This window comes from Malaclemys terrapin, chromosome 5 (genome assembly GCF_027887155.1).
Source record: "Malaclemys terrapin pileata isolate rMalTer1 chromosome 5, rMalTer1.hap1, whole genome shotgun sequence".
NCBI classification, from domain to species: Eukaryota; Metazoa; Chordata; order Testudines; family Emydidae; genus Malaclemys; species Malaclemys terrapin.
In genome coordinates, this window is record NC_071509.1 from 52,535,393 (window position 1) to 52,549,021 (window position 13,629).

A 13,629-nucleotide genomic window follows, 5' to 3' on the forward strand; every position below is an offset into this window, starting at 1 on the left:
AGCTGCCATTTTCCCTCAATTTCCACAAGACCAAAAGCACTCTAAAAATGAGGCAGCTAGTTAAAAATCATCCTCTAAGTCACAAGTAAGGAAATTAAAATCCTTAGACTCAGAATGGAGGCTACCTAGAGGATATGAGAACAGCATCACAAAGTCATGCATGGCCCTAAAGAAAACCAGAATCAGGAAAACAAGAAACTGCAAAAAAAAAAAAAAAAAAAAAATGTGGCTAAATGACGAAGTTCAAGATATTATTTGAGCCACACAGGTGTTTTTAAAAAACCATGGGAATCCATCCCTAGTGAAGCCAATAGAAAGGAGCATAAACCACAGCAGGTATTAACTGTAACAACTCATGAGAAAGACCTGAGTGTGTTCTATCTATGTACTTACATGGCCCTCATCATTGTAATATGTGCGTGCCTCGATGCAAACCTCTACTCAATGTACATCTGAAGTCAAACAAGCAAGGGCTGTTGATATGCATAAGGAATAGATTATAACATACTGAAAATATTATATAAATCAATGGTACACCCTCATCTGGAATACTGTATTCAGGTCTGGTCACCCTATCCAAAAGAGACAATTACAGAAATAAAAAGGGGCCCATAGACAAATGCTGGCCTAAATCAAAATCATGGAAAAACTTCCATATGACACAAGTTTAGTTAGAGAGGAGATAGAAAACATACAAAATAATGAAAGGGGCTCCTATTTACCCTCTAATAATATGAGAGCAAGAGAGATCCAATGAAATTGAATGGCAACAAGTATAGAACTGATAAAAGGTCATACTTTTTTTACACAATGCATAACTAACCTGTGGAACTCATTGTCACAGGATGTCATTGAGCTCAAGAGCTTAATCATTGAGCACCTCACCCTCCCTGATTGAACTAACCTCGTTATCTCCATACTGATTTATACCTGCCTCTGGAGATTTCCATTACTTGCATCTGAAGAAGTGAGGTTCTTACCCACGAAAGCTTATGCTCCCAATACTTCTGTTAGTCTAAAAGGTGTCACAGGACCCTCTGTTACTTTTTACAGAAGCATACTTTGTACTTCTCTGTTCTTATAATTGTGAGCTTACCGCTTGTGGTACTGGATGGAAGGAGTTGCAGTTGGAAACTTTGGCCAAATTCATGTAAATTTGAGCTAACTCCAAACCCCCAAAGAGAGGGTGAGTTGTATTCAGACAGAGAGTTTGATGAACTCACTGAGCCCCCAACAAACTTGCTTTCTGATTCTTTGGCCCCTGTCCTGCTACAATTACAAACATAATGTGTCTGACTCAGCCTTGAACGTTTTGACTTTCATCTGTTTGTGTTTTAGCCATAGCATTTTTAAACAACCCGTCCCTTTGGGATTTGTAATTCTCAGTGGAATAAAAAACACTGGGGAGAAAGAAAAGATCTATACATCAACTATATTTAATAGAAACCACTAATTAAAGAGAAATAAATGGCACTTATCTGTTCATGTGGCTCAAAGTAAGTCTCAGTCTGGAGTCTTAAAAACTTCATTTAAAATTATATATAGAGAGGTGCCTGCTTTTAAGGCGCTTTTCCCTTTCAAAACACTCACCTCTGGATTTGAAAAATCACGGAATTTGTATAACAATGAATACTTAATGCAGATCCCACTTCCCATATACAAACTTTTTAAAGATAAAGAGCCTTTTCAGTGTGTCTAATCCTATTTACTATTCTGTGCTTTTCGACAAGCACAGTACTCCAATTAAGAAGTCTTCGGTTGTTTAGAAGTAAGGCTGGCTCATCAGCTCCCCAAGGAAGAAAAGAACTATTTATTTTAACCGTTAATCCCAAATACAAACTACACAATTAAGCAGTCTAGGCTAATTCTGATTCATGTTAAGTTAGGATGAAGCCAGTCTTGCTGTATAAGGCTATTGTTGCTAACAAAAAAAAGTAAATCTTATTAAGAGTCCCTCTGAACAACTTCCAAGTGATAGTATGTTGAATACCATGCCCAAATCCTTTCAGCATTCCTCATATAAACCCAACATGGGAAAGAAGCAAAATTAACCTCAATTAGCTGGCTCCATCTTGTGGGTGGGAAGCAAATTACTGTCAGAAAAATACAGAGTATACATTTTTTCACTGATTTCATCTGATTTTTGACTTTCCTCACATAGGTAAACAACTCTGCAAGCTAGCTTGTGAGCACTTCAGGGCAAGGGACAGTGGTCTGAATGCATAAAAGGAGTTAGGCACCTAAGTTCCAATTTTGGGACCACTGAGATGCACAAGGCACCCACTGCACCCTGTAGGTGCCTGAACTCACACGGTGGCTGTTTTTGCAATAAAAGTTCTCCCGGGGCCTATATTTCTGCCTCTGAGCACGCATCACTCTAGGCATCCAGGTGCCTAAATCTTGGCTAAGCCCCAAAGTGATTCACAAACCAGGGGAAGATAAGCATTCCTCCACCTATGTTGCATGGGGAGGAGGAGGAGAACAACTTCCCTCCTAACTTTTAGCCCAGTGGTTAGGATACTCACCTGGGCTGTAGGAGACCTCCAGTTCAATTCCCCCTGAGGGGGGAAAAGGGATTTGAACCAGCCTCTGCCATCTCTCAAGTGAGTCCTCTCACCATTGGGCTATGGAATATTCTGGTGTGGGGCTTTCTTAGTCCTTCCTGTTGAAACTGTTGCACTCTGGATAAATAATTGGTCAATGGAGCTGGGGAACTGGATCCAGGGTCTTCAAAGTGAGTGCTTTAGCCACTAGACTACAGAGTCATTCTTGCGCTCTCTCTCTCTCTCGACATTTGGGCCAGAGGGAGAGACCACTAACCGCTGGGCTCAAAGTTATGATGGAAGTTCTCCTCCTTCTCCGTAACCACCCCCCTGCTTCTTGCTTTTGTGAATTGCAGTCTAAGGTGCCTACCTCTCCCCATGCATTGTACAGGAGCTCAGGCGCCTAACTCAGGCTTTGAGAATCACAGTGATTTTTCTAGGTGCCTAATAGTTAGGCATTGCAACGCTCAGCATCACAACACCTAACTCCCTTTATGCATTCAGGCCTGCATCTTTGGTTGTGTGTGGACAGTGCCTAGTGCACTGTGGGTTTAAAACTCATCACAAATATTATACTAACAGTTCCCCTACTAGGGAAAAGAGCCTCTGGAGACTACATCTCTAGACAAAAAACCAAACCAAAAAACCTTGCTAGCAATGTATCTCACTGACAGTCCAAAGCAAGGCTTTATCATTGAAAGCAGAACCCCCCAAGAGCCCACAGGGGAACAAAGCCCTCTTATTATCCACCCCCATGAGGCACAACAATATCCCTTATAAAAGTGGACCCAGCTGCTCCGACTATCCCTTTAGCTCATAGGGGGACTTCTCTTCCACAATTACTAAAAAAGGGGATGCTGTTGCAGTAGGTAACATGTTTTAGCTGCCAACTGTCCTTTTCTGACTCTAATACTTTAACTACAGAGCCCATTGAAAAGATATTTTAAAAGAATATCACTGCACACACAATTCAATTCTCTAATGATTCTCTGATGATTTTACTACAGGCTGTAGTAGAACTACTTCAAACTATGGGACAGCCTCTTCAAGTTCATATAGTTTATCAAGTAGTAACTTGGTGCTCCTTTAATGTACGTGTTCCTATCTTCAGGAAATACTATAATCTAGCATTTTGATGAAATAGCATTGTCTGGCCTAGAGTGCAGGGATGTTTGCTGTTTGTTTATTGACTCATAATACAGTTCTTTGCTCAGCAACTGCAATGCCACACACTCTGCCTCAAGGTCTCTGATTTGCATAATAAGTCCATGATTATTGTGCAGTAACCCTGAAGTTTGCAAATCCCTATACGCTTAAAGGCCGACAGCCATTGTTAGCCAATCAAAGAGAAGAGATTTGCATAATCACTGTACAGTTAAGATTTTTATGGCTATCCTTTCAGTTTGAATGTGTTATTTTAAATGTAAAATGGCACAACTACATGCCACCCTGTCCTCCAGTCCATAGCCCAACTAGTCTACTGCTGTCCTTGCTATCTTTCCTTCCTGCCACAGTCCCTCCGTTTGACACCTGGGAAACACCTACCTCAAGGCTGATCTCCAAGGCTTGTCCATGCATGGAGCCTGGGGGTCTGTCCTCCTTTCAGAATAGCAGCTGTGTTGGTCTGTATCCGCAAAAAAACAGGAGTCCTTGTGGCACCTTAGAGACTAACACATTTATTTGAGCATAAGCTTTCGTGGGCTACAGCCCACTTCATCAGACGCATAGAATGGAACATATAGTAAGAAGATATATGTACATACAGAGAACATGAAAAGGTGGAAGTTGCCATACCAACTCTAAGAGGCTAATTAATTAAGATGAGCTATTATCAGCAGGAGAAAAAAAAACTTTTGTAGTGATAATCAAGGTGGCCCATTTCAGGCAGTGGACAAGAAGGTGTGAGGATACTTAACATGGGGAAATAGATTCAATTTGTGTAATGACCCAGCCACTCCCAGTCTCTATTCAAGCCCAAGTTAATGGTATCTGGTTTGCAAATGAATTCCAGTTCAGCAGTTTCTCGTTGGAGTCTGTTTTTTAAACTTTTCTTTGCAAAATTGCCAGCTTTAAATCTGTTACTGAGTGACCAGAGAGGTTAAGTGTTCTCCTACTGGTTATTGAATGTTACAATTCTTGATGTCTGATTTGTGTCCATTTATTCTTTTGTGTAGAGACTGTCTGGTTTGGCCAATGTAGATGGCAGAGGGGCATTGCTAGCACATGATGGCATATATCACATTGGTAGATGTGCAGGTGAATGAGCCCCTGATGACGTGGCTGATGTGATTAGCTATGATGGTGTCACTTGAATAGATATGTGGACAGAGTTGGCATCGGGCTTTGTTGCAAGGATAGGTTCCTGGGTTAGTGTTTTTGTTGTGTGGTGTGTGGTTGCTGGTGAGTATTTGCTTCAGGTTGGGGGACTGTCTGTAAGTGAGGACTGGCCTGTCTCCCAAGATCTGTGAGAGTGAGGGATCGTCTTTCAGGATAGGCTGTAGATCTTTGATGATGAGCTGGAGAGATTTTAGTTGGGGGCTGAAGATGATGGCTAGTGGCATTCTGTTACTTTATTTGTTATGCCTGTCCTGTAGTAAATGACTTCTGGGTACCCTTCTTGCTCTGTCAATCTGTTTTTTCATTTCAGCAGGTGGGTATTGTAGTTTTAAGAATGCTTGATAGAGATCTTGTAGGTGTTAGTCTCTGTCTGAGGGATTGGAGCAAATGCGGTTATATCTTAGAGCTTGGCTGTAGACAATGGAGTGTGTGGTGTGTCCTGGATGGAAGCTGGAGGTATGTAGGTAAGTATAGCGGTCAGTAGGTTTCCAGTACAGGGTGGTGTTTATGTGACCATTGCTTATTAGCACAGTAGTGTCCAGGAAATGGACCGCTTGTGTGGATTGGTCTAGGCTGAGGTTGATGGTGGGATGGAAATTGTTGAAATCATGGTGGAATTCCTCAAGGGCTTCTTTTCTATTGGTCCATGGGTAGCGCTACATTGATGACATCGTCATCATCTGGCCCCATGGAAAAGAAGCTCTTGAGCTTTAGCCCCCACAAAATCCTTATTAACTGTTTGTGTGGGTTTACTGCATCTTTGGCTCTCTTCCTGACTGCTTGTAACTTAAAGCCCCCTAATAGGCAAGTCATTAGCACCTTTGTCATAACAATATATTAGAGAGACCAGGTGGGTGAGGATATTTTATTGGACCAACTTCTGTTGGTGGCAGAGACAAGCTTACAAGCTACACAACTCTGTAAGCTTTTCTCATCCACCAATAGAAGTTGATCCAGTAAAAGAGATGGCCTCACCCACCTGGTCTCTCTCATATGCTGGAACCAGCATGATTGTAATAACACTGCAAATAACTGTATATTGCCCTTCCAATTCCGTTGCTTCCTTACACTGCAGCATAGCTAGGTAAACATTGTCTCTTCCTTTTCCCCTCAAATTTCCCCTTTTTATAACCTTGCTTTAATCAGCCCCAATTAATCTCTTCATGCTTAACTCGTACCGAGTATTGCAGGCTGTTTTGATGTATCTGCATAATTTCCCATCAGACTCCTCCATCCCGAATGCTAAAAGGCACTTCTTCTCAGCAAGGTGAACAAAACAAAACATTTGGAGTTTCTAGACCAGACCATTTTGCACATTTCATGAGCCATTTTTATGCACCCCTCCCCCCCATTAGAAAAACTTTCAAAATTGAATGTCAGTTAAAATCTTAAAATCCCCAAAACTTTAAAACTCCTCTTCTGATTTTTGCAAAACTTCCCAGATAGTTTTTATTCTGGTATGACATTTGTATGCAAAGTTTTAGGAAGAGCTGTTTCCTTTGGGGAAAAATTTGCAGAGGTTGACCACTGGGATTATAATTAGGCTAGTTTCCAGTTTATCAGAGGCTATTGCCACTCATCTCCACATCTATGGCCCAGTCTGCACCAACAAACATTTCCTAAGCATTTTATCTTTCTGTAGATATAAGCTTGCATGTATTTCTTTATCTAGCTAGCTACTGGAGGTATCATGAGACTCATTGACTCATTGTCACTAGCTAAGTCACAAACCCATAATCAAAATGTATCTATAATAAAACATTTTGTGATCAACACTAGGAAAACCTTACAGAAGTCAGAAATTATAAAGAATTACGTTTTCAGAGTATAAAATGTTTAGTAACAGATGGGGAAAGGCCCAAATACACTTGTTTGATGTTAACATGCTTATTTAACAGACATTAGTTTCAGGATCAGTTTCATAGAGAGAGCTTAACACTGGTTTTCCACTTACAAGTTTTACCAAAGAGAGGGTTCTATAAATTGGTGAATGATTTACAAAAATGTAAACTAGTATGGATAAAATATGAATACACCTGAACCTTTGATCAAAACACAAGCAGAAGAAAATGTTGAGGTTCTAAAAAATGTACTTAACATTTCCCTCCAACACAGTTTTCTCAGTCCTGTACTTCCTGGTTTGGGCTAGGACTGGAATGGATACACTAAAAGGTAAGAGAAGTGGTTCATCTGGTATTTTTTCTTAAGAGAAACCAGGAAGTACAGAAATGCAGATAAATAAAAAAGTCTGCACACACAAGATTTTCAGATTGATTTCTAATGTTCAAAGTTTCTGATCAGCATGGCTAAATTTCAAGTAACCATTCCAAATAGTCTGAAAAGATTAGGTCCTGATTTAGTACCCATTGAAATTAAAAGAGTCTATCCATAGACTTTAATATGCATTGGATTGGGCTCTATGTTGGGAACTTACTTCTGGAAAAACCTTTTATTGTCATCAATCAGCCCAAAGGTACATTAATTGCTGTTTTAGAAAAGTTTTGTTTTGTTTAATGGAGATATCCCATCTCCTAGAACTGGAAGGGACCTTGAAAGGTCATTGAGTCCAGCCCCCTGCCTTCACTAGCAGGACCAAGTACTTGATTTTGCCCCAGATCCCCAAGTGGCCCCCCTCAAGGATTGAACTCATAACCCTGGGTTTAGCAGGCCAATGCTCAAACCACTGAGCTATCCCTCCCCCCCAAGAGAGCGCCATTTTTGCAGAGTGATCTGTTAAGAGTTTAATGCTACACACACTCTTACATAGATTGCAGAACTCTGATATGGATGATAAAGGTGGAATATTGTAATGGTTGTCTATTTGTTAATGTAATAGCAGTGGTACATGCTGCCACTTGGAGCAGTGTCTAGAGCAGCATTTCTCAAATGTGGCCACTGTGGCCACATGCAGCCACCAGGGGCTTTATGTGAGGCCACAGCAGCCTCCAGGGCAGTGATTGGGTTGGGGGGGAAATCATCGGCCCCTCCCTCACTCTCTCTGTTGCTCCAGGATGTGCCGCCCTGCACTGCCTCTGGAGACAAGGGGGGCATGACCCATCTTGGGGGGAGGGGGTATGGGCAGCAGGGGACTTGGGCTGCACCCACGGCCAGGCTCCCAATGGCTCCGACTGCGGGGCAGCAGGTACTGACTCCCTCAGCTCCGGCCACACCACCTGGCCTCCAGCTGCGGGGCTTCAGCCTCCAGCCCCTGGTTCCAGCTGTGTGGCAGCAAGCGATGGTCCCGACTCCCTGTCCCGGACTCCGGCCACGCAGTGGCGGGCAATGGCCCCAGGCCTTGACCCCCAGATGCACAGCAGCAGTTCCAACCATGGGGCTTCGGGTGCCATTCCCTGCTCTAGCCGTGGGGCTTCGGCCTCTGGCCCCAAGTTCTGGCCATGCAGTGGTGGGTGCTGGCCCCAGGCGCTGACCTCCATCTCTGGCTGTGTGGCAGTGGGCTCTGACTGTGGGGCTTTGGGCGCCGACCCCTGGCTCCAGCCGCACAGCGGCAGGTGCTGACCCCCAGATCCAGCCACGCGGCCCCTGATGCTGATCCCCTGCCCCAGCTGTATGGCAGCAGACACCATCCCACAGCTCTGGTCCCAGGCTCTGGCCATGCGGTGGCGGGAGCTGACCCCCGCTGCTGACCCCTAGTCCTGGCCAGGCAGCATTGAGCGCTAGCTCCAGCCATGCAGTCCTGGGCTCCAGCACCCAGCTCTGGGCTCTGGCTGTTCGACAGCAGGCAGTGGCCTTGGGCGCTGATCCAGCAGGCTCTGATACCTGGTTCCAGCCACGCAGTTCCTGTTTCTGTCTCTAAGCTCTGGCCGCGGGCTCTGGGCCCTGGCCCTGGCCACACGGCAGCGGGGCTCATCACCCACCCCCATTGCCCCTGGACCCTGCTGCCTTCCTGGCCCTGCATTCCCCCTCCCCCCACCATCGCCCTGCACCCCCGCTGCCTCTCCTAGTCCCACAAATATAATTTTCACAGTATTATTTTTATTATTGAGTCCACAAAAAAACCCTACATATATAAATTACAATGACTTGGCTGTGTATCTGTGCATATTTAATGTTTTTTCCTAAAGTTAATGAAGTATTTTAGAAAAAAGTGTCAGTGCAGCCACCAGCAAGAGCCACCAAAAAATGTGTTGTGAGAACCCCTGGTCTAGAGACGGTGGAGTGTGACTTGGGGAGACTGAAAGCAAGTTGGAGGTGCCTGTTGATCAGCAATGGTTGGTCAGTGACTAATGTGATGATCAGGGCCATCCCTAGGAGGGTGCAGGGCCCGGGACAACTCCCCCGTCCGGCACAGGCCCCACCCCCATTCCACCCCTTCTCCCAAGCTCCTCCCCTTTCTGGCTTCCACCTCCTCCCCTGAGCGATGCCGGGAGCCAGTGGGGCGGAGCGGGGTAGGCTGGGGCTTTGTTTCTCATTGCTGCCGGTGCCAGGCCCCCTGCTAGCCCCCCAAGCCACTCTGGACCCCACATTTTCATATATATTCTGTGTTGTAATTGAAATCAAAGTGTATTTTATTATAAATATTTGCACTGTAAAAATGATAAACAAAAGAAATAATATTTTTCAGTTCACCTCATACAAGTAATGTAGTGCAATCTCTTTGTCGTGAAAGTGCAACTTACAAATTTAGATTTTTTTTGTTACATAACTGCACTCAAAAACAAAACAATGTAAAACTTCAGAGTCTCCAAGTCCACTCAGTCCTACTTCTTGTTCAGCCAATTGCTAAGACAAACAAGTTTGTTTACATTTACAGGAGATAATGCTGCTCTCTTCTTGTTTACATGTCATCAACTCTTTTGTAGGTAGTTATGTGCCAGATATGCTAAACATTTGTATGCCCCTTCATGCTTCGGCCACCATTCCATGCTTATGACGCTCATTAAAAAATTAATGTGTTAATTAAATTTGTGACTGAACTCCTTGGGGGAGAATTGTATGTCCCTGCTCTATTTTACACACATTCTGCCATATATTTCATGTTATAGCAGTCTTGGATGATGACCCAGCACTTGTTGTTCATTTTAAGAACAACGAGGAGTCCTTGTGGCACCTTAGAGACTAACAAATGTATTTGGGCATAAGCTTTCGTGGGATATAACCCACTTCATCAGATGCATGGAGTGGAAAATACAGTATGCAGGTATAAATATACAGCACATGAAAAGATGGGAGTTGCCTTACCAAGTAGGGAGTCAGTGCAATGAGGCCAATTCAATTAAGGTGGATGTGGCCCATTCCCAACAGTTGACAAGCACACGTGAGTATCAACAGAGGGAAGATTATTTTTTGTAGTGACCCAGACATTGCCAGTCTTTATTCAGGCCTAATTTGATGATGTCAAGACTGCAAATTAATTCCAGTTCTGCAGTTTCTTGATGAAGTCTGTTTTTGAAGTTTTTTTGTTGAAGAATGGCGACTTTTAAGTCTGTTATTGAGTGTCCAGGGAGGTTGAACTGCTCTCCTACTGGTTATTGAATGTTACAATTCTTGATGTCTGATTTGTGTCCATTTATTCTTTTGTGTAGAGACTGTCTGGTTTGACCAATGTCCATGGCAGAGGGGCATTGCTGGCACATGATGGCATATATCACATTGGTAGATGTGCAGGTGAATGAGCCCTTGATGGTGTGGCTGATGTGGTTGGGTCCTAGGATGGTGTCCCTTGAATAGGTATGCGGACAGAGTTGGCAACGGGGTTTGTTGCAGGGGTTGGTTCCTGGGTTAGTGTTTCTGTTGTGTGATGTATAGTTGCTGGTGAGTATTTGCTTCAGGTTGGGGGGGCTGTCTGTAAGCGAGGACTGGCCTGACTCCTAAGGTCTGTGAGAGTGAGGGTTCATCCTTCAGGATAGGTTGTAGATCCTTGATGATGCGCTGGAGAGATTTTCGATGGTGGCTGTAGGTGATGGCTAGTGGCATTCTGTTACTTTCTTTGTTGTGCCTGTCCTGTAGTAAATGACTTCTGGGTACCCTTCTGGCTCTATCAATCTGTTTCTTCACTTCCTTTGGTGGGTATTGTAGTTTTAAGAATGCCTGATGGAGATCCTGTAGGTGTTTGTCTCTGTCTGAGGGATTGGAGCAAATGGGGTAGTATCTGAGAGCTTGGCTGTAGACAATGGATTGTGTGATGTGGTCTGGATGAAAGCTGGAGGCATGTAGGTAAATATAGTGGTCAGTAGGTTTCCGGTATAGGATGGTATTTATATGACCATTGCTTATTTGCACTGTAGTGTCCAGGAAGTGCATCTCCTGTGTGGACTGGTCCAGGCTGAGGTTGATGGTGGGATGGAAATTGTTGAAAACATGGTGGAATTCCCAGGGCCGGTGCAAGGAAGTTTTGTGCCCTAGGCGAAACTTCCACCTTGTGCCCCTCCCCCCCAGCCCTGCGGCAGCTCCCCACCCCACCCCCCGCCCTGAGACGCCCCACCCATGGCAGCTCCCTCCCCTCTGTCCTGAGGTGCTCCCCTCACAGTAGCTCCCCCACCCTGGGGAGCCGTGTGGCAGCTCCCCACCCCAGCTCACCTCTGCTCCGCCTCCTCCCCAAGCACACCGCCCCCACTCTAATTCTCCTCCCCCGCCAGGCTTGTGGCGACGAACAGCTGATTGGCACCGCAAGCCTGGGAGGCGGGAGAAGTGGAGCGGCTGCTGTGCTGGGAGAGGGAGTCTGAGCCACACGTGTCAGTGTGCCACCGGCAGCCCAGCCCAGCCCAGGAACGCTGTAAAAAAAATTGGGGCACTGCTTTTTGGCGCCCCCAAATCTTGGCGCCCTAGGCAACTGCCTAGTTTGCCTTAATGGTAGCACCGGCCCTGGGAATTCCTCAAGGGCCTCCTTCCCAAGGGTTCAGATGATGATCTCATCAATGTAGCACAAGTAGAGTAGGGGCATTAGGGGACGAGAGCTGAGGAAGTATTGTTCTAAATCAGCCATAAAAATGTTGGCATACTATGGGGCCATGTGGGTACCCATAGCAGTGCCGCTGACTAAGAACAGTTTCACTGCAGATTTGACAAAATGCAAAGAAGGTACCGATGTGAGATTTCTAAAGATAGCTACAGCACTCGACCCAAGGTTTAAGAATCTGAAGTGCCTTCCAAAATCTGAGAGGAATGAGATGTGGAGCTGCTTGCAGAAGTCTTAAAAAAGCAACACTCCCATGCAGAAACTACAGAACCAGAACCACCAAAAAAGAAAATCAACCTTCTGCTGGTGGTATCTGACTCAGATAATGAAAATGAATATGTGTCGGTCTGCACTGCTTTGTATTGTTATCAAGCAGAGCCCCTCATCAGCAGGGATGCATGTCCCCTGGAATGGTGGCTGAAGCATGAAGGGACATATGAATCTTTAGCGCATCTGGCACGTGAATATATTGCGATGCCGGCTACAACAGTGCCATGCAAATGTCTGTTCTCACTTTCAGGTGACATTGTAAACAAGATGGGGGCAGCATTATCTACTGCAAATGTAATCAAACTTGTTTGTCTGAGCAACTGGCTGAACAAGAAGTAGGACTGAGTGGACTTGCAGACTCTAAAATTTTACATTGTTTTATTTTTGAATGCAGTTTTTTTTGTACATAATTCTACATTTGTAATTTCAACTTTCATGATAGAGATTGCACTACAATACCTGTATTAGGTGAATTGAAAAATACTATTTCTTTTGTTTTTTTACAGTGCAAGTACTTGTAATAAAAAATAAATGTAAAATGAGCACTGTACACTTTGTATTCTGTGTTGTAATTGAAATCAATATATTTGAAAATGTAGAAAACATCCAAAAATATTTAAATGGTATTCTATTATTGTTTAACAGTGCTATTAATCATGATTAATTTTTTTAATCGCTTCACAGCCCTAGTTATAATTAAGGTTAAGATTTTGTCACAGTTATTTTTAGTAAAAGTCACGGACTGCTCACAGGCAATAACCAAACATTCACAGAAACCCATGATCTATCCCTGACTTTTTCTAAAAATAACTATGACAAAACAGGAAGGGAGGAGGATCCAGCATCCAAGGTCCACCCCTGCTGCGCATGGTGGCCGAGAGCATGGTGTCCCCCTGCTGCCATCGCCAGCTGGGAGCTGCCGGGTCCCCCCCTCCAGTGCCTGTGGTAGCTCGGAGTCATGGAGTCTCTCTGCCACCCAGAGTGGCTAGGAGCTGCAAGGTCCCCCACTGCATGTCAGCTGAGAGCTGCTGAGCCCCCACCAGCTGACACCTCCAGCCACGCTGCCCTGGGGCTGAAGCAGACAATGTCATGGATTCCGTGACTTCCATGACAAAATCTTAGCCTTAGTTAATAGAAAGTGGTTTTCAACTTTACTGCCATTGTTACTGGGGCAGTTGCTACAATACTGCTTGTGTATATGTTAAAATAACATTTTTATACAATATGTTATACAAGAGGATCCTATGTTAGGTTTTTTATTTCTAACATTGCATTACTGGCGTTGGGGAAAATAACTCAGTGTTTACTCTAAAGGCATATTTCCTGTGACAAATATTGCAATAATGCAGTGCTTAGATGCTTTACTATGTTCTTTTGGCCTAATACTAGGACTCCTTTGAATTCAAGTGCAGTTTCAGTGACCCTGTACGTAATGATGTACTGGCATCTGTTAGGTAACTACTCTTCAGAGGCCATTGTGGAACTCAGCCTATCTTAACATCTTCAGTGTCTTAATTCTTCTTTTAGCATAGCCTTTGCTCAACTACATTTAACATCTAATCC